The sequence below is a fragment of the Mustela lutreola genome, chromosome 2, assembly GCF_030435805.1.
Source record: "Mustela lutreola isolate mMusLut2 chromosome 2, mMusLut2.pri, whole genome shotgun sequence".
NCBI lineage: Eukaryota > Metazoa > Chordata > Mammalia > Carnivora > Mustelidae > Mustela > Mustela lutreola.
In genome coordinates this window covers 46454149-46479160 of record NC_081291.1, presented here as the reverse complement: position 1 = coordinate 46479160, position 25012 = coordinate 46454149, and positions in this window count along the sequence as shown.

Here is a 25012-nt window from a genome sequence, read left to right as displayed (position 1 = left end):
TAGAGAGGAACATGTAGGACTGCATCCCAATAGCAGCTTGAGCTGGACTGGAATTAAGGACAGAGTTACAGATGGGAAAGGATAGGAAACTAAGGAAGAATTCATATTTATATGTTAGGACAGGCCTTACTCCAGATTCTCCTGATAGTGATACAGTCCACTGCAGGAAGTGTACCTGTGTGTAGGTATGGGCAGAATGGGTTATCTCAAGGAAGAAGCACATAGTTCAGGAGAGTAGTGGAAGCTACACATCCGTGGACTATTTGCAAAGATCCTCTGAGTCTCAGAGGCAGCCCAGCCTACCCTGGTTACTGCTACTACAACAAGATACTTTCACACCGCCTTGCTCAGCATTCCAAGCTTCCTACTCCATCATTCTCCACATAGGTGCCCTAAGAGCCTCCTAGCTTTGAGGATACACATGCTGCCTGTGTGCAGAGATGGCTGAGGCCTTTACCCTGAGACCTCAAAATGCCCAGAAATAGAAAAATAGTCTACAAACCATTTATTTGAAAAACACTGAAATAGGTTTATACATATAAATATATAAAATACACAAATACATTATTGTTATATATATATACTTTATATCACACAGAAATATATTTATTATATATTTCATATGTAATACATGTATTAAAATATGTAAGTATATATAAATACATGAATATATAACACATTTAAAATATGGATATATTTATATACATATATTTTATATAATATATATTTAATATACATGTTTTAAAAATAAATATATAATTTATTTCAATATATTTCAAAAATATATAATTTTATTTTATTTATCTTATTGATGTTTTATGTATTTACTGCAGAGACTCATGGTATGAGAGAGAGGAGAGACATCAGAAATCATGGAAAAAACCATATATAAATGTAGATGTAAACATAAATATTTTAACCTTCCTTTTCTTTTTCACCAAGCTCTTGAATGACTATCAAGAAGAATTATTCCTCCCTTGGGGCACCTGGGTGGCTCAATTGTTAAGCATCTGCCTTTGGCTTGGGTTATGATTCCAGTGTTCTGGGATCCAGCCCCCCATCAAGCCTTGCATCGGGCTCCCCGCTCAGTAGGAAGCCTGCTTCTCCCTCTCCCACTCCCACTGCTTATGTTCCTCTCTCACTGTGTCTCTCTCTATCAAATAAATAAAATCTTTTTTTTAAAAAAAGGTACTATTCTTCCCTTGAAAAGTATTATCAATAAAGATATTGTGGGAACTGGGTCAAATAGCCGGAATGCACACATATCAGCCCTGGGAGAAAACTTACAACGGCATAGAGTAGCAGAGGTGTGGTTTTCTCCCTTTCCGTAAGATTCTGGGACAACACACAGAAATCTAGCATAGCTGGAAATCAGATTCTGGCAAAGAGATTGCCATTCTTGGAATCTGGGGCTTTTAGGATGAATTATTAGGAAAGCATCAGCTCTTCTTTGCTGTTGTTGGTGGCCAGCCAGGATACAACACAATTAAGAGTGGGCTCCAGCTGCAGCTGCTAACTCAGCATTTATGGTTGGGGATACCAGCCTCTCTCCACAAGTGATTAGTGGGCTGGAGTCTAAGAGTTGTGATTGCAGCTGTATGATCTAGGAAGCCACTGGCAGGATTTTCCACATTAGTGTTCAGGCTGGGGAGGCTGGCATAGTAGGGGGAGAAGAGTCCAAGACTGGCCACCACTGACCAGGATTAATGCCTGAAGCAATAGGCCATTGCTGAAATTTCATGCAACTTTTTAGAAAGCTAACTTCTTTCCTGGGAGGCCTGCCTTCCCAGGATAAATCATGGGCATAACCTTTCCCTCCTAAGGGAAGCAGAATAAGAAGCATAGAGAACAGAGATAGGTATGCAGCAAATATTCAACCCTTCTGTTCCATTCCTCTGATCTTAGATACGATGGAGTTAAGGTTTGAATGCCGTTGTTTTTTATTCCCTGTCCCTGTTCTTTGCAACATCCTTCAGCTCTTCATCTTTTTCTTTTTTTTTCAGGAATGGTTGTGGAGCCCGTGAGAATTTTTTGGTTTTGATTTATGTAATAGGTATTTTAACTCAAGGTGGTTTTTTCTTTGTTTGCTTGTTTTGCTTTTGTTTTTTGGCAGTAGCAGTTGTGCCCCCCAAAATCCCAAAATAAAGGTATACTCTAGGATGATGAATTTATCCTGTGATCTTTGTTGGTTGTGAGGGAAACTGGAAATTATATGAATACTTTATTCATTTTTCTCTATATTAGAACTTTAATTTTTATCACCTCTTTCAGTTCTTCTGGAAGAATCGATTCTTGTTTTAAATTATTAATTAAAAATTATATGTGTTTTGGAGCACCTTGGTGGCCCAGTTGGTTAAGCGTCTGATTCTTGATTTCAGCTCAGATCATGATTTCATTGTCCTAGGATTGAGCCCTGTGTGGGGCTCCATGGGGAGTCTGATTGAGGATTCTCTCTCTCTTTCAGTCTCTTCCATTCTGCCAATCACACATGCATACACTCTCTTAAATAAATAAATATTTCTTAAAAATTATATATGTTTTAGGCTATGTGCCATGGATTTCCAGTTTTGTTGCTGTTGTTTGGTGTTTTGCTTCTTAGCAATGCTCAATAGTCACTCATAATTCTACCAAACTGTTTGCCACAAGTGAAAATAACTACCTTTGTCACTTGAAATAATGAGTTGCAAAATTAAATTGCACATTGGGAGCCATTCCTGAAATTGAAATATTTATATATTTTATAAATATGTAGAATTGTATAGGAAGGTACCCAAAGCCATGCTCTTTGTTAAAACACAATATTTTTATCCATAAGGAGTGAGAGAATCTTCTAGAACCCCTGTAATTGCACTGAGGCCAATTTCTACTATTTTTACCCAGATCATAGACTTATGGGGCAAAACTACCTTGGGAATACAATCTAAGATAAGCCACCTTTGTTTATACTGTTCCTTTTGTTTCTTTTCCTGTGATCTATGCCTATTAAAATTTTACGATAACTAATTTCATGAACTCTACTCCTAAAAGATAAATAATTAGTAGCTAGTAAGTACTTATCATGGGCTAGGAATGGTGCCAAAATATCTCTACAGATACTCTCTTTCCTTTATAAGTATACCTCGGAGATATTGTGGGTTTGGTTCCAGACTATTATAATAAAACAGATATTGTAATAACACAGGTCAAATTTTTTAGTTTCCCAGTGCATATAAAAATTATGTTTATGTTATACTGTATATATTAAATGTGTGATAGTTATATCTAAAAAACAATGTACACACTTTAATTTAAAATTTCTTCTTCTTTTTTTTTTTTTTTAAAGATTTTATTTCTTTAACAGAGAGGGAGAGAGCACAAGCAGGGGGAATGGCAGGTTGAGGGAGAGGAAGAAGCAGGCTCGCCTCTGAGCAAGGATCCCAATGTGGGTCTGGAACTCATGACCCTGTGATCATGACCTGAGCCAAAGACAGATGCTTAATGGACTGAGACACTCAGGCACCCCCAACTTAAAAATTCTTAATTGCTAAAAATGCTAATAATCATCTGAACTTTCAGTGAGTCCTAATCTTTTTGCTGGTCTTGCCTCAGTGTTGATGGCTGCTGCTGATCAGGGTGCTTGTTGCTAAAGGCTGGGTGGTTGTGGCAATTTCTTAAAACAAGACAACAATGAAATTGCCACATTGATTGATTTGTCTTTTCATAAACAATTTCTCTGTAGCATTCAAAGCTGTTCAATAGCATTTATCCACAGAACTACTTTCAAAATTGGAGTCAATCCTCTCAAACCCAGCTGCTGCTTTATCAGCTATATTTATGTCATATTCTAAATCTTTTGTTGTCATTTCAGCAGTCTTCACAGCATCTACAGCAGTAGATTCCATTTCAATAAACCACTTTCTTTGTTCACCCAGAAGCAGCAACTCTTCCACCATTAACGTTTTATCATGAGATTGTGATAATTGAGACACATCTTCAGGCTCCAATAGTAACATTAAAGATCACTGATCAACATAACAAATATAGTAATAATGAAAAAGTTTGAAATATTGGAGGAATTACCAAAATGTGACATAGAGATATGATGTGAGCAAATGGTGGAAAATGGTGCTGTGTAGACTTACTTGCTTGATGCAAGATTGCCACAAGACTTCAATTTGTAAAAAGTGCAGTATCTGCAAAGCATGATAAAAGGAGGTATGCCTGTAATGGTTTCATTTTCATGCCTAATCTCTGCTTTCACTGTTCTGGGTGGACCAGCAAATAAGGAAAAGATGGTCTCAGTCCTCATGGTGCTTCCATTCTACTAGGGAAGATAATAAAAATGAAACAAGCTAAAGATAATATCAGAGTAGTAAGTGTGATGAACGATGTAAAATAGAGTAACATGGTAGAAGGTGATTGGGAGTGAGGGGCAACTTTTAGATAGAGGGATCCCAGAAGACCTTTCTGAAAGGAGCCAGCTATGTGGAGATCTGGCAGCAGAGAGAATTTGCAGGCTAAAGGTGTAAGTGAGGCAGGAGTCAGCCTCATAATAGCCCCATGACATCAGTAGGTCCATCTGTGGGAACTGGTTAAGGAGCTCAACTCTCAGTGCCCCAGTTCTTTTGGTCACAAAGACAGATTCATTAGCTCATTCATAACATTTTTCTTGAGCACTCACTAAGTACCAGACACTGTTTCGACTCTGGGGATGTATGTATTACTGCCCACAGGGAACTCATATTCTAGTTGAGGGTCTGGGAGGCAGACAGTAAACAAATAATTATAGAGATTAGATAATGGTCAATGTCTTAAAAAAATAAAACAGAGTAAGAAGACAGAGACTAACGGTGGGAGGTGGGTTACTAGGGGAGACAGGGAAAACCTCCCTGTGGAAGTGACACTTGAGCAGAGACTAGAATGAAATGATGCAGAGAAACAGACCATGTAGCTACCTGGGAGTGGGGAGTATTTTAAGTGGAGAGAATAACTTGTACCAAAAGGTGTAAGGTTGAAGGAGCTTCATGAGTTCCAGGCATGGTAAATGGGTCCATGTGGTACAGAGGAAGGACTGGGTCATTCTGAGTGTGATCAAAAATCACTGCAGGATTTGGAGCAGGGATATAAAGTGCTATTACCTACGACGGAGTATCGGGAGAATTAAGAGATCAGTCTACACAAAGCCTGGCACGGTGTGTGCTGATACGTGCCCAAAGACCTCTTGTTTCCTTCTTCCTTTCCTTCCCCTTCCTTCCTTCTTTCCTTCCTTCCTTCCTGAATGGCGATCAAGAAGTATTATTCTTCCCTTGGGGCACCAAGGAGGTGGTGCTTTCCTTTCCCTTCCTTCCTCCCCACCCCTTCCTCCCTTCTTTCCCTGTCTCCCCTCAGTATCTCCTTATCTGTTCCTTTCTTGCTTCTAGCCTTTGTACATCTATACTGCTCAAGTATGTCTTAGAATAAGGTCACCTAACCTGCTGTTATTTCTTTCCTTGTTAACTTCATGCTAAACCGTAACTTCCTTGAGGACGGGATTTATTTGCTTTATAATTGCTACATCACCCCAGTGTCTTGCAAATTGTTGGAATACAACAAAGTTACTGAACTGGCATAAAAGATTCTTTTCTGTGGGGAATGGCAATGATGTCTGGGAGTTAAGAAGTATGTTTGGGCTGGCAGGACCTTCTTGTTTGTACTGGAGAGTCCTGAATTTGGTCATGGTAAATATACTGGGAAGTCTGAAGCTTTGTGGTGATTCACATAAGAACTTCCTAGCTTGCTAGTAGCTTAGAGCCAGATGCTTACTCCAGCAGGACTTGGGCAAGTCACTTAATCTTTCTGAAGCTCAGTTTTCTCATCTGTACAACTGAGATAATAATCCACAGGATTATTGGGGGATTGAAGGAGATCATGTATATAAAGCTCTAAGTACAGTAGACAGCTCTGAGTAATCAATAAATACTATGCAGTATTGAAGTACTGTCCTGATTCCTGCCTTTCCCCTTAAACAATCAGACCAACTCCAGGAGTCAGTCTGGCAGAAGAGGAAGGAGGCTGTCCCTTGCTGAGGCAGTGCATTTTACCTTCTAAGTTATAATTACAACAATGAGTCTGATGCTGGGCAGAAAATCAAGGAGCACTTGTTCCTCCTTTTCAACCTGCTCAATCTATTTGTGTCAGATTTACTTTAATTCTTTGAGAGCATAGATCTTGCCTTTTTTCCCCCTTTTCTTTTCAATCTTGATGGCAAGGGAGGAAATAACTTGCCTAAGGTCATACATCTAATAAGTGGCAGAGCTGGGATTTGAATAAAGTGTGGCCCATTCTGCAGCTCATGGTTATAGAAGAAAGCATACTGTTTTAAGTTAGAAAACATGATCCAGGCACCTTATCACTTATCCTGTCACCTTGGGAAAATGCATTTACCTGCCTCAGGAACAGGAGAAACCACTCTTCTAATTCTCAATATGATGTCCTTTCATTTGACTGTCTCTGGTTTCATTTTCCATTTGTACCAGTAGATGTTGGAGTGGTCTCTGACTCTGTTCTGCATTTTTGCAATGAAATAGTGATGCACATTGCTCCAGGACCTATAGCCGACCTGCTTCTGTCAGGTGACCTTTCTGTTGAGAGATCTGTATGGTTATTCCTGAGTAGCAACGTCCCCTAATGCTTGATAAAGCCACTTAACATTGCAAAGTACTCAATGAAGTTGTTTTGTATTTAGCTCAGCCACAGAGATAACCTTACATTTCAAAACCCTTTGCTCTAATTCTCTGTCCTTCTCTATATACTCTTCTCCCAGCCTTGCTTTTTTCTTTCATCAGCTAACTTCTGCTTTGAGTCCCATCTGTTCTTCCTTTTGTTCATTTTATCTCCACCAGGGACCTGGAAGATAGGAAAACATACATCTGAAATACAGAGTTGTTACCTGAGTTGTTACGTGGGAGAGATCAGAGCATTGTTTCTTTCCTTTTTTTCCTCTTCTCTCTTTTTCCCTTAACAGCATGATAGTATCTTGGTTCTTTGCTGATAACTCTTCCAGACTGCCAATTAAAAGGTTGGATAATGAGCATTTAGTGTTCTGGTGATTAAGACGTGCTCTGCCTCACAGGTCAGCGCCCCTTGAATTAATTGGCACCTTCTCAGTTGGAGTTTCATTCTCACATGTCTTATTCCACCAAGAACAGCATTCAGAATCTCTATAATCCATCGTCATGCAGTTTGCCTAGCCTTTCCTCACTCCATCTATGCCACTCATCTCTTGACTGAATGATTTACCCTCTGCCTCCCTCTTGCTGTATGATTTGCATCCCTTCCACTGTGTTGCTTATTTCCTTCTGCCAGGATCGGTGTAGTTAACAACTGGAAACTCAGGAGACAGTCTATAATGAAATTTTTGCCATCAGTTCTATAACCCTATAACCCTAGATGTTTAACTTCAGCTTTCTCGCATATAAAAGGAGATGATGATAGCTTACTCATCGCACTGGATAGTTGCAAAGTTGAGATAAGATAGTGAGTGTAAAGGATTTGGTGGAATATCTGGCCCATAGTAAATACTCACTAATTATTAGCTGCTATAATTTTCCACTTGTACCTATCCAGATCTTACTGCTTCTTCAGGGCCACCCCTCAAAATGCACTTCTGTTTCGTATAAAAGGAGTCTTTGTTGACCATATTCCAGTCCAAGGAGACCTCTTCTTTCAAGTATTCTTATTTTGTGATTTGTATAGAATTATTTGGTTGATATGAGTTTATGTTCAAAGTCCCCACCTGCAGGTGAAGTCCTACGGGAGGCAGAGACCTAAGCATCTGGCACAGAGCTGAGGCACATCTCTCCAGAGTGGAATTCTAATTTTCTGCTCCTGACTTGAGGGAATTTCATTTTGTTGATGTTGTTTTGGGTTCTTGAGTGTTCTACTGATTTAATAAACGGTTCACTCATTTTTCACTACACCAAGACACTGGTATCCTGGGTGTTTTGGCTCCAAGAGTATAGTCAGTTCAGGCTGGTAAGGTTGTGACATGAACTCTTGAGTTCACCTATTAGGCAATCAATGGTAAGGCCTGTTTTGAACCATTACTATCATTTACCTTTGGCATGCTAAAAATATGAGATGTTTTGAAAGAAACTTCAGGGTAAATCATGATACCATCTATGTGTATCTGCAGTTAAGACTTACAAAGAAAAGTTTGGTTTCTGATTTTCAGTAGCAGGTTTTTTTTTTTTTTAACTGCAAGAAATTTCACGTATACTTTCCCTCACAAATACCTATAATTAGGTCAGAATTCAGGAAAGTGGGCTTCTATTTGCATAGAATGACATTAATTCTGCATTTTCTCTTAAGAAGGTTGAAAGAAAGGATTAATCACTTATTCATGCAAAACCAACTCATATGAATCTTTTATTTATCTTGTTCTGGTAATTTTGCAGAGCTCATTTTTACGTGCCTCAGGTTGCAGATAAAGCAAAAACTCGGAAAGTGATTTACCCTCCACAATAAAGACATGATGGCTGTGTAAACAGGATGTTTCCTATAGGAAATCAATAGGTAACCATGGAAATGACTCTGCAATGGGAAATTCTATTTCCTTATGACCAAATCATCAAAGAAGATCAATTGTACAATGAAAGGGCTTTGTGCCCATACCTTTCACAAAGTCTCTTGGTCTATGAAAAGGAGAAAACATGCACATAGGTGCTATATTGAAAATGAAACATCACTTTTTACTTTCAGAAGTTTGGAGTAGAATTTTTGAGTGCTGTTCTAAGAGATGTAACTAAGCAAACATATCTAATGGCAAGAAGAATGTCCCAGGATACAAGATGCTTGAATTCTTAACCCTTGCCTAACTTCAAGCAGTGATAAAATCTTTGATTTAATTTGAATTTGATTTTAATCTTATTGGACCTCAATTTCTTCATCTGTGAAATAAGTGGGTCAAACTAGTGCAGGTACCACAGAAATGTTGCCTGTTTATTGTCTTCTCATTTTACCCTCTGTGGAAGACATCGCTAATCAATTATGGTACTTTTTCTCAGTGAGCCTAGACAGAGCCTAAGATTCCTTTATGCTTTTCTCTAGGCAGCTGCTTCCTATGGTTCAGAGTTATCATCTGTAAGGCATTCATCTGTTGCTTTCTGACCTTTAGGGCTCATATAAACCTGACATAAGAATTTGCAAGCTAGCTACAAGTACTGAATGTTTGTTCATGTCTTTTCAGCTAGACTTGAGCACAGAATTAAAAAAAAAAAAAAATTAGAAATCCTAATTGTATTGTCTGTTTTAAGCCAAAGGAATTGTTTGGTTTCATTAATGAGTCAAATATTTTTTCAATAAGAAAATTGCTGTTAAACCACACTCATCAATAAAAGTGAAATGATGTTAGTAGCGCTTTGTAGCTGTCCATTTTTATTAGCAGCTCAGAGACACAAAGAGCAAATGTTTGCTATTTGCATGCCTACTTCTTTGTCGACAGTAGAGAGCAGCACATTTATTTTCGAGCATCTTTTCTGGGAGCCATTTATGCATGTACAAGTACACATTGGGTCCAAAGGTGTGGGCTGTGGCAAGTTGCAATGGAAGAGTATATTCACATGTGAAAAGAACCACCTTAATTAAATCTAGATTATGGTGTTGAATTTCCTCTTTAGGCTTTCAAAAATTGCTGTTAGAATATTTACATGTTTTAGCATTTCATATCGATTCTCTTTATTTTAGTCTTTCTGTTATTTTTTCTGTCTTGTTACTTGAGAGTCAGTGTTACATAAGCAAAAGCAGCACAGCTTTAGTCTTCTGAAGGTTTAGATTTGAATCTCAGCTCTTTCTTGCTAGATCTGTGACTTTGAACCAGTCAACCTCTCAGGGCCTCAGGATTCTCCATTGTTAAGCAGGGACGGAAATACACAATCTTCCATAACATCTCACAGGGTGTTATGCATATCAAATAAAATCAATCCATGTGAAAGCATTATTAAATATAGGTTTAAAATAAGTGTTAATCTCATATATGCTAGCATTACTAATATGAATCTAGCTGTTAGATAAAATGAATGACATAATTTTTATAATTTCTTTCTGAATTATAGGATGGTATCTGTAAATAGATAGTACTGGCTGCAAGGTATACTGGATTATCCTTGGCGTAGAGGATGTCTTCTTGAAAGCAGGACTGCAGGAGCTAGTATTGTTACAAGGGCTGAACCGTGAAAGGGTGTGTCAAAGATCCACAGGATTTATTGTAATTGCTCATTGAATCAAGGCTAATATTGATATTTTAAACCTATCAGACCTAGTATCTCCTGTCTTTAACAGGTATTTAGTAAAGTATTCTTTATTCTCAGATAATGAAATTTATAGATGATAAAATCTGTGTGTATATATACAAATATAATTTCACAGAGGCAATAAGTTGATAATAAGTGAATGCCCTAGTTTTAATACGATGGACTACCAAGTGTAAAGTAATTAAAAAATAATATGTATTTCAATATGTAAGTACATGGACTTGACTACTCTAAAAGACATAATGAAGCAGTCATATGCTTATACTCACACAGAGAATGGAAACCATAAATGTATACTCATATAGGAGGTTCATGCTTGTGACTCAGGTATGAAGAATGTTACTGCATTATTGGTGAAGTGATTTTCACAAAAATGAACAATTCTTGGTAAAGCTTCCAGTTAGATGGAACAGATTCCCCTTGATTTATAGGCTAGACACTGTTCTGGACAATCTGTTAGGTATTAGAATTTGTGTAAAACAAAACACCTTGAGAATATATGTAAAACAAAGTCAGCATCTAGACTCAGATAATGTCAAAGAGATTATTTCCCCTACGTGAATGTCTAGAGAGACACAGTACAGCTGTTCCTTGTGTGGGGTTTTTTGTTGCATTGTGGGATGTCTATTTTCACTGGCTCCTACACTCTAAATGCCAGTAAAAGCAGAGTGGTGGTGTGGGTGGAGGCAGCTTCTATTGTGATGACCAAATATGCTGTCAGCTGTTTCCAAATACTGCACTAGAGACAGAGCCATTCCAATTGAGAATCAGTGGTCTAAATAAAGAGTCCATACAGCAGCTTTGGCATGCTAAGAGTGAAAGTAACCCAGCCATTGACTAGATGTTCAGGGAATGGAAACCAGCCCTAGAAAGTACAGGTGGCCTTGACTGGGCAGCTCCAGAGACACACAGCTACCCCAGGCTCATAACCTAGTGAAATCCAGGGTAAAGGCAGCAGGGCTAATTCCAGACTCTCACCTGTTGATGGGGCTAAGCCTAGTGATTTTTATCAGCCTTGATCCTGTTTTAATCAGGGACCCATAGGGCTGTGGTCACAGATCTAAGGCAGTGTGGAATCTACCCCGAATACTTCTAGACAAAGTAGGAAGTAAAAAGTGTAGAACTAGAAATATTGGAAGGAAGTTAGGAAAGACAGGTATTGGCTCAGTATTTGGAAACACTTCAAATGGAACGGTTACTTGGTAAAATAGTGATCTACTGCATAATAATCTCTTACATTTACAAAGGGATTTCATCTTTGCAATTAAGTTTCATGTGTATATTTACCTTCAATTGCTTGTGCCTTTTCTTCCTCAGTAGCCTAATATTGTCATGGATCATTTATTATTAGCCGTCTATAGTGAGTTCATCCATCCTGAAGTAGTAGGATCTTTACATATTGTCTTCCAGAGACACTTCTATTTAGAAGGAAAGACCAGTGTTTTATCTCAGTACACTGAATTGGTTTTCCATTTGGCTATGTGCGTGAGTTCCATCCAGAGATTAAAGTGTGTATATATATAAATATATATACACACACACACACACATAAGTATATGTGACCAAGTTCCTCTTCAGGCTATTTAGATCAAGAAGAGTTGATTATGGAATATGTATCTTATAAGAGTCCCACAAGTGATCCTTTCATCATTAAAGGCAAAGAACAACTTTCTTAAAGCATAGGTTCTTTCACCTGTATTGGAACATAACATCTTTAGTCAGGGATTCAGTTAAGAGACTCCGTAACACCTAACTCAGTGCTAGCCTCAAAGTTCTTATTCAGTAAATATTTGTTCAATGATTAATGTAAAACTTCAGGCACTGTGGCTCATGTATGTGTGTGAGTGTGGGTGTGTGTGTGTGTGTGCGCGCGCGCACATGCGCGTGCATATGCAGCACTTTGGAGCAGTGTGGGCTTTTCTAATACTTCACAGTTTTTAACCTCATAGGCAATGGCTTACTTCTGCAAATTTTAATCTGATTATAGTCCCACCTCCCTAGGAAGTTAATGGTTCCTCTCCCTTCATTCTTTCCATTATCTATCTATCTACCTACTTATCTATGTTTACCTAGTGCAGGCAGAATTGTGTCCCCACTTTTCCAATTCATATGTTGAAGCCGTAATCTCCAATGTGACTATTTTTAGAAATAGCTTCTTTTTTTTTTTTCCCTTTTCTTTATTTAGAGAGAGAGAGAGAGAGAAAGCACAGCCCTTGCATGGTGGAGTGGGGAGGGGGGTGGACAGAGGAAGAAGCAGACTCCCTGCTGAGCAGGGATTCCCAACCAAGATCATGACCTGAGCTGAAGGGAGATGTTTAACCAACTGAGCCATCCAGGTGCCCCTAGAAATAACTTCCTTGTGGAGGTGATTAAGTGTAAATGAGATCATAAGGAACTGATGTCCTGGTGCATAAACAACGAATCTTGGAACACTGAAAAAATAAAATAAAATTTAAAAAAAAGAAGAAGAGGTGCCAGAAGTGAGCATAAACAGAGAAAAGGCTCTGTGGGGGACAGAGTGACAAAATGGCCATCTGAAAGGCAGGAAGAGAGGCCTCACATTAGATATCACCCTATTAACACTTTGATCTTGAATTTCCAGCCTCCAAAACTGTGAGAAACTAAATTTCTGTTGTTTAAGCCACCTAGCCTGTAGTATTTTGTTACAGCTGTCTGAGAAGATTGATACGGTCTATCATTTATCAATCACCTTTTTTTTTTGATGTGTAGCAACTTGCCTGGCAAGTAGTAGCTCCTTTCCCACCAACCCCAGAGACATCCCCCAAATGACTAAGTTTTGGGAATTATTTTTATTACAACTCCAGGCACTATAGTTTCTGCTCTTATATTGCAAAGAGAAAGGGGTGATGTAAAGAATTACGTGACCTAGGTATTTTCTGGTATTGAGGGCTTGAGTGACAGGCAGTTAAATATCACATCCGCTGACATCAGGTACTGCTAATGAGATATTTCTTTAACCGTGGGATAGAGGAGCTTGAGAAGCTCATAAGGTCTAAGGAGAGGCAATGTCTTTAGGCCTTGTGGTACATAATGAAATTTAATAAAATCTTTATTTTTAGGAGCAGTGGCTGTGCTTCACTTTGGTATTTCATGAGAATAACAAATTGAGACAATGAGGCTGAGGCACTGAGGATTTGTGAAGCATTAATTTTAGTTTATTGTCTCATTGCATTTTTTTTTTTTTGGTCAGTAGACTCATTTCCTCTCATTTTCACACTTACCAATGAGTTTAACACCTTTATAATGAATTACATGCCAGTGATGAAAGAAAGACCAGTCATTTTCTCCCCCTTACACTTCTCTAATATGACTAAATTATACCTTAAGATCGACTTTTTCAGGCCACCCTTTATGAGCTCTAAGAATGTAATAAGAAAACATCTGAGCTTATGAATCTGTCTCAGTGGAGTTTTAAATCAATGGCAAAACAGTTGTATGTGAAAGTCTTTGGATCACAGTTATGGACTTCATTTGAGTGGAAATGTTTCCCTGGGGGGTTTCAATTCTGAACATTATTCTTCCACTTATAAGTTATGTGTGTGCCTATTTCTCTTGAGAACTTGTACTACACATATTATCTGTCATCTTCTCCACCCAGTTTTCCATCTAAAAGGTCGCTCATTCACTCATTGATTGATTAATTCATTCATTCCTATGTTCATCAAACGTACAGTGATCTAAAGGCAGACTTTGAAACCACAGATTTGTTTGGGATATAGACATTTAACTTAATTTAAACAATTAAAATACTCTCTAGAAAGAGATATAACAATGGAGCACAAAGGAAGGAGCTGTCTCTGGGAGGATGGAGAAGGGGTAATGTCAGAAATCTCTCAGGAAGGACATTAAGGAGTTGGCATAGAGAAAGAGGGAAAGGGTTTTTCCTAACAGGGAGCACATCGTGGATAAAGGTAAGGAAAACATAGTTATGGCCTTTTCTAGAAAGCCTGTGTGATGCAGAGAGGACTTAAATGTGTACAGCTGTGAGGATGGTTTATCATATGAGGTTTATGTGAAAGCAAAGGCTCTTTTGTTTTTGATGTGGAATACCTTTCATGCTTTAGGCTTGCTGCTTCTCAAACATTCCATTCACATCCACACCTTTGTTCTAATGATTTTTTCTTCCTGGAAGACTTCCTCTTCATCCTTTGGGGATTAACTACCCTATGTGGCTAACTTTCTTCCCACCTTCTTGGCAAAATGTATATGTTGTATATGTCCTCATAGTACTTTACTGTTACTATGCAATCAGTATATAGGTCATTGTTTATGATGACTTTCTCTTTACTGGATTGTGAGCTCTTCAAGTACTGACACTATACATCGTTTTCTTCATTTATTCTAATTGTCTAGCATACTGCCTGGCAAATAGTATGTGCTCAAAAAATGTAGAATGAATATGGGAATGATCACTAATGCTCCAAACAGAATAGTTTTTAGACGAAAAGCCACTTGACACAGTGGGAAAAGGCCTGCACAAGGATACTGGAAACTGAAATCTAACTTCATGTTGCTTCTTGGTCCTAATCAGCTGTGTGCCAAGAGACCTGCTCCTAACCTTCTGGGGCTGCATCTGTGCACACACAGATAGAGCTACCTGGTTATAAAGCCAGTAGATGGAGTGAAATGATCTATTGAGATTCTTTCTAACAGCTGTGATTTTAAAACATATCTGATGAAGTGATTTTATATTTATAGACATTTTCTTCATTTTCCTTTGAAGTGTCAGGAGACTATTTTTACCTGTTTAACTATTCTCATCAATAATACATGGAGTTGTTGTTGTTGTTGTTTTTATCATTAAGTGTTAGTGAAGGGAGCTGAAATCCTGAGTTTTGTGTCCTGAATCGTCATTAGGGTCAGGAGGGATGTGAGAGCGTCTTTAAAACATCTTGCTGTCTCTAGACATTTCTCAAACTGTGATCAGCAAAAGTAACTTTATATTGTTTTCTCTGTACTGACACATTAATGTTCTATCTCCAAGAACTTTTTTGTTGAGTTGAATTCTTAATAAGTTGGTTAGTAGACAGATGACCAGAATCTAGGAAAGTGAAAAAAAAATCATTTTATTAGTATTCACAACCAAAATACTTTGAAATTCTGAAGGAAAAGGGAAATAACTCAGAAATTGTTTTTCATCTAGTTTTTTATTTAGTAATAAAAAAATAAAAGATGGCTAACCAAGTATATCAAGTAGAAAGAGATGGCTTTATAAGATATGCAATCCACTAATGAAGTATTGAAATAAAGTGAATATTTAAAATACTGTTTTCCAGTAAGTCTATCATCTTCCTCCAATTTTTCCTCATCACCACCACCCTGCCTCTGGTAACCACAAATCTGATCTCTTTTTTCTGTTTTTTGTTGTTTGTTTTGGTTTGGTTTTTAGATTCCACATATAAGTAAGATCATGCAGTGTTTGTCTTTCTTTGTCTGACTTACTGTAATTAGTATAATGCCTTCAAGGTCATCCATGTTGTTGCAAGTTGAAGTTCCTCATTTTTAATGGCTGAATAATAATATACACACACACACAACTTCTTTATCCATTTATCTATTGATGGATACTTCGATAGTTTCCATGTCTTGACTATTTTAAATAGTGGTGTTTTAAAAGTGGCAGTGAAAATATCTTTTTGTTAGTATTTTTATTTCCTTTGGATATATTCCCAGAAGTGGAATTGCTAGGTCATATGGTAGTTCTAAATTTAAATTTTTGAGGATCCTCCATACTGGTTTTTTTTCCCCCCTAGGGGCTGTACCAAGTTACAATGCCATCAGCAGTGTGCAAAGTTTCCCTTTTTTCCCACATTCATGCCAGTTTTTGTTACCTCTTATCTTTTGGTTGATGGCCATCCTAACAGGTGTGAGGTGATATCTCATTGGGGTTTTTGTTTGTGTTTCCATAATGACTAGTGATGTTCAGCATTTTTTCACATACCTGTTGGCCTTTGGTATATATTCTTTGGAGAAATGTCTGTTCAGATCATGTGTCCATTTTTTAATTTGGCTATTTTTTGCTATTGAGTTCCATCAGTTCTTTATACATTTAGGATATTAGTCCCTTATCAGATATATGGTTTAGATTTTTTTTTTTCATTCTGTATATTCTTTTCACTTTGTTTATGGTCTCTTTTGCTGTAAATAAGTTTTTAGTTTGATTTAATCACACTTGTTCATTTTTTGTTTCTTGTGTTTTAGATGTCACATCCAAAAAGTCATTTCCAAGGGCCATGTCAAGGAGATTTTTTCTTTTCTTTTCTTTTATGAGTTTCATGGTTTCAGGAATTATATTTAAGACTTTAATCCACCACTAGTTACTTTTTGTGAATAGTGTAAAATAATGGTCCAGTTTCATTCTTTTACATGTGAATATCTGATTAATTCACCATCATTTATTAGAGAGACTGCCTATTCTCCATTGAGTATTCTTGGCCCCCTTGTTAAATATTAGTTGATTGTATATGCTTTGGGTTTATTACTGGGTTTTCAATTCTGTTCTTTTGGTTTATTTGTCTGTTTTTAATGCCAGTACCATCCTGTTTTGATAACCATAGCTTTAGTATGATCTTGAAATCAGGAATTGTAATGCTTCCTGCTTTGTTCTTCTTTGTCAGGATTTCTTTAGCTGTTCAAGGTCTTTTGTGGTTCCATATACATTTTTTTTGACTTCAATAAAAATCCTAATGGAATCTTGATAGGGATTGTATTAGTTCTATAAGTAGCTTTTGGTGGTATGGATATTGTAACAATATTACTTCTTCCAATCCATGAATGTGGGATAACTTTCTAAGTTGTGTCTTCTTTTTAAAATACTTATTTTTTATTTTTTTAAGATTTTATTTGACAGACAGAGATCACAAGTAGGCAGAGAGGCAGGCAAGGGGTGGTGGTGGAAGCAGTCTCCCCGCTGAGCAGAGAGTCCAATGCAGGGCTCAATCCCAGGACCCTGGGGTCATGACCTGAGCTGAAGTCAGTGAACCCACTGAGCCACCCAGGTGCAAATAAAATAAACCAAATAAACCAAAACTAAAATAATTTTTTGTTTTGTTTTGTTTTTCTATATATATATATAGAAAAAAAAATATATATATATATAAATATATATATATATATTTTTTTAAATCTTTTTAAAATTTATTTTCAGCGTAACAGTATTCATTGTTTTTGCACCACACCCAGTGCTCCATACAATCTGTGCCCTCTCCAATACCCACCACCTGGTTCCCCCAACCTCCCACCCCCTGCCCCTTCAAAATCCTCAGATTGTTCATCAGAGTCCATAGTCTCTCATGGTTCACCTCCCCTTCCAATTTCCCTCAACTCCCTTCTCTCTAACTCCCCATGTCCTCCATACTATTTGTTATGCTCCACAAATAAATAAAGCCATATGATAATTGACTCTCTCTGCTTGACTTATTTCACTCAGCATAATCTCTTCCAGTCCCATCCATGTTGCTACAAAAGTTGGGTATTCATCCTTTCTGAAGGAGGCATAATACTCCATAGTGTATATGGACCACATCTTCCTTATCCATTTGTCCATTGAAGGGCATCTTGGTTCTTTCCACAGTTTGGCGACCGTGGCCATTGCTGCTATAAACATTGGGGTACAGATGGCCCTTTTTTTCACTACATCTGTATCTTTAGGGGTAAATACCCAGGAGTGCAATGGCAGGGTCATAGGGAAGTTCTATTTTTAATTTCTTGAGGAATCTCCACACTGTTCTCCAAAGAGGCTGCATCAACTTGCATTTCCACCAACAGTGTAAGAGGGTTCCCCTTTCTCCACATCCTCTCCAACACATGTTTTTTCCTGTCTTGCTAATTTTGGCCATTCTAACTGGTGTAAGGTGATATCTCAATGTGGTTTCGATTTGAATCTCCCTGATGGCTAGTGATGATGAGCATTTTTTCATGTGTCTGATAGCCATTTGTATGTCTTTATTGGAGAAGTGTCTGTTCATATCTTCTGTCCATTTTTTGATATGATTGTCTGTTTTGTGTGTGTTGAGTTTGAGGAGTTCATTATAGATCCTGGATATCAACCTTTTGTCTGTACTGTCATTTACAAATATCTTCTCCCATTCTGTGGGTTGCCTCTTTGTTTTGTTGACTGTTTCCTTTGCTGTGCAGAAGCTTTTGATTTTGATGAAGTCCCAAAAGTCCATCTTCGCTTTTGTTTCCTTTGCCTTTGGAGACATATCTTGAAATAAGTTGCTGTGGCTGATATCGAAGAGATTACTGCCTATGTTCTCCTCTAGGATTCTGAAGGATTCCTGTCTCACATTGAGGTTTTTACCCATTTTGAGTTTATCTTTGTGTACGGTGTAAGAGAATGGTCAAGTTTCATTCTTCTACATATAGCTGTCCAGTTTTCCCAGCACCATTTATTGAAGAGACTGTCTTTTTTCCACTGTATATTTTTTCCTGTTTTGTCGAAGATTATTTGACCATAGAGTTGAGGGTCCATACCTGGGCTCTCTACTCTGTTCCACTGGTCTATGTGTCTGTTTTTATGCCAGTACCATGCTGTCTTGGTGACCACAGCATTGTAGTAAAGCTTGAAATCAGGTAACGTGATGCCACCAGTTTTATTTTTGTTTTTCAACATTTCCTTAGCGATTCGGGGTCTCTTCTGATTCCATACAAATTTTAGGATTATTTGCTCCAGCTCTTTGAAGAATACCAGTGGAATTTTGATCGGAATAGTATTAAAAGTATAGATTGATCTAGCAGTATAGACATTTTGACAATGTTTATTCTTCGGATCCAAGAGCATGGAATGGTCTTCCATCTTCTTGTGTCTTCTTCAATTTCATGAGTGTTCTGTAGTTCCTCGAGTACAGGTCCTTTACCTCTTTGGTTAGGTTTATTCCCAGGTATCTTATGGTTCTTGGTGCTATAGTAAATGGAATCGATTCTCCAATTTCACTTTCTGTATTTTCGTTATTAGTGTATAAGAAAGCCACTGATTTCTGTACATTGACTTTGTATCCTGCCACGTTGCTGAATTGTTGTATGAGTTCTAGTAGTTTGGGGGTGGAGTCTTTTGGGTTTTCCATATAAAGAACCATGTCATCTGCAAAGAGAGAGAGTTTGAATTCATTACCAATTTGGATACATTTTATTTTTCTTTGTTGTCTGATTGCTGTTGCTAGGACTTCTAATACTATGTTGAACAAGAGTGGTGAGAGTGGGCATCCTTGTTGTGTTTTGTTGTGTTCCTGATCTCAACGGGAAGGACGCAAGCTTTTTCCCATTGAGGATGATATTTGCTGTGGGTCTAAAGATAGATTTGATGAAGTTCAGGAATGTTCCCTCTATCCCTATACTTTGAAGCGTTTTAATCAGGAACGGACGCTGGATTTTGTCAAATGCTTTTTCTGCATCAGTTGAAAGGACCATGTGGTTCTTCTCTTTTCTCTTACTAATTTGTTCTATCACATTGATTGATTTGTGAATGTTTAACTATCCTCGTAGCCCAGGGAAGAATCCCACCTGGTCATGGTGGATAATCTTTTTAATGTGCTGTTGGATCCTGTTTGCTAGGATCTTGTTGAGAATCTTAGCATCCATATTCATCAGTGATATTGGTCTGAAATTCTCCTTTTTGGTAGGGTCTTTGCCTGGTTTGGGGATCAGGGTAATGCTGGCTTCATAGAAAGAGTCAGGAAGTTTTCCTTCTGCTTCAATTTTTTGAAACAGCTTCAGGAGAATAGTTGTTATTTCTTCTTTGAAAGTTTGGTAGAATTCCCCAGGGAATCCATCAGGTCCTGGGCTCTTGTTTTTTGGGAGGTTTTTGATCACCGCTTCAATCTCGTTACGAGATATTCGTCTATTCAGGTTGTCAATTTCTTCCTGATTCAATTTTGGAAGTTTATAGTTTTCCAGGAATGCATCCATTTCATCTAGGTTGCTTAGCTTATTGGCATATTACTGTTGATAATAACTTCTGATGATTGTTTCTACTTCCTTGGTGTTAATTGTGATCTCTCCCTATTCATTAATAATTTTATGTATTTGAGCTTTCTCTCTTTTCTTTTGGATTAGTGTCTCCAATGGTTTATCAATCTTACTGATTCTTTCAAAAAACCAGCTTCTAGTTTCATTGATATGTTCTACTGTATCTCTGGTTCCTACCTCATCAATCTCAGCTCTAATCTTGATCATTTCCTTTCTTATGTGTGGAGTTGGTTTGATTTGTTGTGGATTCTCCAGTTCTTTAAGGTGTAGAGACAGCTGCTGTGTTCTGGATTTTTCAATTTTTTTGAGGAGGCTTGGATGGCTATGTATTTCCCCCTTAGGACCGCCTTTGCTGTATCCCATAGGTTTTGGATTGAAGTGTCTTCATTCTCATTGGTTTCCATGAATTGTTTCAGTTCTTCCTTGATCTCCTGGTTGATCCAAGCATTCTTAAGCAAGGTGTTCTTTATCTTCCAGGTGTTTGAGTTCCTTCTGAACTTTTCCTTGTGATTGAGCTCCAGTTTCAAAGCATTGTGATCTGAGAATGTGCAGGGAATAATCTCAGTCTTTTGGTATTGTTTGAGTCCTGATTTGTGACGTAGTATGTGGTCTGTTCTTGAGAAGGTTCCATGTGCACTTGAGAAGAATGAGTTGTTTTAGGGTGAAATGTTCTGTACATATCTATGAGGTCCATCTGGTCCAATGTGTCATTCAATGCTCTTGTTTCTTTATTGATTTTCTGCTTTGATGATCTCTTTCCCAGAGAGGCATGTTAAGATCTCCAACGATTAGTGTATTCATATCAATATGACTCTTTATCTTGATTAACAGTTTTCTTATGTAATTGGCTGCTCCCATATTGGGGGCATAGATATTTACAATTGTTAGATCATCTTGGTGGATAGTCCCTTTAAGAATGATGTAGTGTCCTTCTGTATCTCTGACTACAGTCTTTAGTTTAAAATCTAACTTGTCTGATATGAGAATCGCTACCCCAGTCTTCTTTTGAGGCCCATTGGCATGAAAGATGCTTCTCCATCCCTTCACTTTCAGTTTGGTGTATCTTTAGGTTCAAAATGGGTCTCTTGTAGACAACATATGGATGGGTCCTGTCGTTTTATCCAATCTGCAACTCTGTGCCTTTTTATGGGCACATTTAGGCCATTCACATTGAGGGTGATTATTGATAGATATGTTTTTATTGACATCGTGTTACTTTTGAAGTCTTTCTTTCTGTAGATTGTCTCTGTATTTCTGTTCCATGCTATTCTTGGGCTTTTTCCTCCTTTAAAGAAGCCCCCTTAATATTTCCTGCAGTATCGGCTTGGTGGTTGCATAGTCTTTTAAGCCTTGCCGGTCCTGGAAACTCTTTATCTCTCCATCCATTTTGAATGTTAGTCTTGCTGGATAAAGTATTCTTGGCTGCATGTTCTTTTCATTCAGTGCCCTGAATATATCTTGCCAGCCCTTTCTGGCTTGCCAGGTCTCTGTGGACAGGTCTGACGTTATACTGATGGGGTTTCCTCTGTACGTAAGGATCTTCTTTGTCCTAGCTGCTTTCAAGAGGTTCTGCCTACAATTATAATTCTTCATTCTTACTATTAGATGTCTCGAGGACTTTTGAGAATCTAATCTTGGGGGGAAACCTTTCGGCCTCTAGTACATGAATGCTGGTTCCATTCACAGATTTGGAAAATTTTCATGGACAACTTGTTCCACTATATCTTCTAGACTTCTTTCTTTCTCCTCCCCTTCAGGGATTCCAATAATTCTGACGTTGGAACGTTTCATGGCATCATTTATTTCCCTGATTCTGTTTTCATGGCTTCTAAGCTGTTTGTTCCAGGCTTCCTCCTGATCCTTTCTCTCTATCTGTTTGTCCTCCAGATCACTAATTCTATCTTATGTCTCAGTTACTCTAGAGTTGAGAGAATTTAGATTAGATTGGAACTCATTGAGAGCATTGTGAAGCTCATCCCTGGTAGCTTTCAGCTCTTCCCTAATATTGAAAACATGATCTCTGGTCGTTTTCAGTTCAGCCCTAATCAATTCTGTTTGGTCACCCATGGCTTTCTCCAACCTAGCTATTGCTTGGATAATTGTTAGCCTGAATTTTCTTTCCGACATATTGTCTATGTTGATAGCCATTAGCTCTGTTGCAGAAGGTCCATCCTCTGTACATTTCTTTTGTTGGGCATTCCTCCTCCTAGTCATTTTGGTGAGAGATACCTGAAGGGGTGTAGCTGGGTGTATGAACTGTGGTGCAGTCAAGGTGCACCCTAGAATGCATCTGAGCAACCAGGGTTCCCCACCCAAATGAGAGGAAAAAAAAGAGAGAGGGAGAGAGACAGGAAAGAAAGTTGAGATAAAAGAGAAGGTCCAGCCTAAATGGGCCCCAAGGTAAGATTTATGAAGTATACAAACAGACACAGACAAACAAAAAGACTGATAAAAGTATATGACAAGAGAAAAAAATATATATATATTTGCATATATTATATATATATACAAATAAAGGAAGAACCTCGTCAAAAAGAACCCCGAGTGTAAGATTTATATACTATCAAGACAAACACAAAAACACAGAAATACTGGTGGAAGAAAAAGATGGGAGAGTGGTTGTAAATTCTCAGTGTGGGTGAGGAAGGTTGTTTTGATTCTTCCTCGATGTATCTTGATATCTTTGTGAAAGGACTCAACTTTCCTAAGATAAGGGCGGATTAGGAATTGGTTACCTATAGGGGTGGCAATGATTGGGGAAAGGGAATTACCTTGAAGTTTAACTCTATATGAATATTAGAAAATAAAAATTAAAAAAGGAATAAACTGGACTAAACTAAACTAAAATAAAAAAAAAAGAAATTTAATAAATAGAAATGCAAAAGGAAAACACAGGTGTATGTATCAAAAAGTTTAGGTTAGAAGGTTATTATCGAATTTGATGTACTGGACATCTCACTGTGATGGTAAATAGGTTAAAAAATTATCTGTATAATAATAAAAAATTAACTATATTAAAAAATGAGCCAGAATAGTAGGATCGAATTAATAATAAAGATTGTCCTATGAAGTAGTGGTGGTTATTCTCTGGTCGTCTTTTTTATTTTTTTTTTTCCTTTCCTGGTTGGTTTTCTGGGGGTTTTCAGTCAATGATGTTCTCTCAGTTAAGTCCTCCCGCCCCCCCTCAAGGGGGTGGGCTCTGAGGAAACTTTTTTCAGGCTTTTGTTCTCTGGAGGTTTTTATATTTGTTCACTTTTGTTTTTCTCTCTCGCCTTGACCGCTTTTGATGGTTTTTGTAGGTTTAGAGGAAAGCAGACTGCACTCTGACCTCCCTCTCAGAGAGAAGCCTCAGTCTGGCTGCAGAGCCCCAATAAATCCCCCCCTTGGCCGCTGGCAGAGCAGGTTCCCAGTCGCGGTCCCTGGGGACTCAGGATTTTTTGCTTGTACCCCAAACCACAGCAGCGTTGGCTGTCTGGGCAGCTCCAGACTGCCAGAGAAGTTCCAAGGGGGCGATCACAAACTGAAATTTTCCCGCTGGCCCGGGCTGGGAGTGCCTGGTCTTTCCCGTCTGAGAGCACCCGGCTGGCGTTTGTGTACATCTCTCTCAGGGGAGGGCACAGGGCCTGCCTCGGACTCTGATGGCACAGCAGGGCACTCGCGTGGGGACTGCAAAAAGGCTGTGCTTCCCTTGGCTGGCGAGGCTCCCAGCCCCTCACAGGAGCCAGGCACCATGCACTCTCAGGCGTGCTGGTGATTCAGGGACCAAGACCTGGTTTCTCTGCCACACTCTTTCTGGCTCTGTGCCAGGGGTGGCTGTCCTGGGTCCGGGGACTTAAGCCCCGACCCTAACACCCTGATTCCCGTAATTTCCCCCCAGGTGATCCTTTGCTCTTTTTGAGTGCTTTCTACCAGACTCCCGAGTTAATGCTGGTCCCCAGGCGCAGGGCACTCTCATATTGGGATTTTACTTTCCAATGGGTCGCCTCTGGTGGCTCCCTCCCCCTTTTGTTTATCTTCGGATATCAGTCCAACTTTCCCACTCCGCTTTACCTGCCCACTGGCGTCTTCTGCTCCAGTATAATTCTGATCTCAGGCTGATTTCATGGGTGATCGGAGTTCTTTGGAAGGTAATCAGCTCACTTTAGGGTACAGGTTGAAACGGCGCCTCCTGCTACTTCCCCGCCATCTTGTTTCCCCCTAGGAAGCTCAATTTTTAATTTCTTGAGGAATCTCCACACTGTTTTCCAAAGTGGCTGCACCAACTTGCATTCCCACCAACAGTGTAAGAGGGCTCCCCTTTCTCCACATCCCCTCCAACACATGTTGTTTCCTGTCTTGTTAATTTTGGCCATTCTCATTGGTGTAAGGTGGTATCTCAATGTGGTTTTGATTTGAATCTCCCTGAGGGCTAGTGATGATGAACATTTTCTCATGTGTCTGATAGCCATTTGTATGTCTTCATTGGAGCAGTGTCTGTTCACATCCTCTTCCCATTTTTTGATTGTCTGTTTTGTGTGTGTTGAGTTTGAGGAGTTCTTTATAGATCCTAAAATAATTTTTAAAGATTTTATTTATTTGAGAGAGAGAGAGCACATGAGTGGAGCAAGGGGGCAGACAGAGAGAGAAAGAAGCAGACTCTCGACCGAGCATGGAGTCCAGCACAGGGCCCAATCTGAGGACCGAGAGATTATGACCTGAGCTGAAGTCAGACACTCAACCAACTGAACCACCCATGTGCCTCTATTTGTACATTCTTT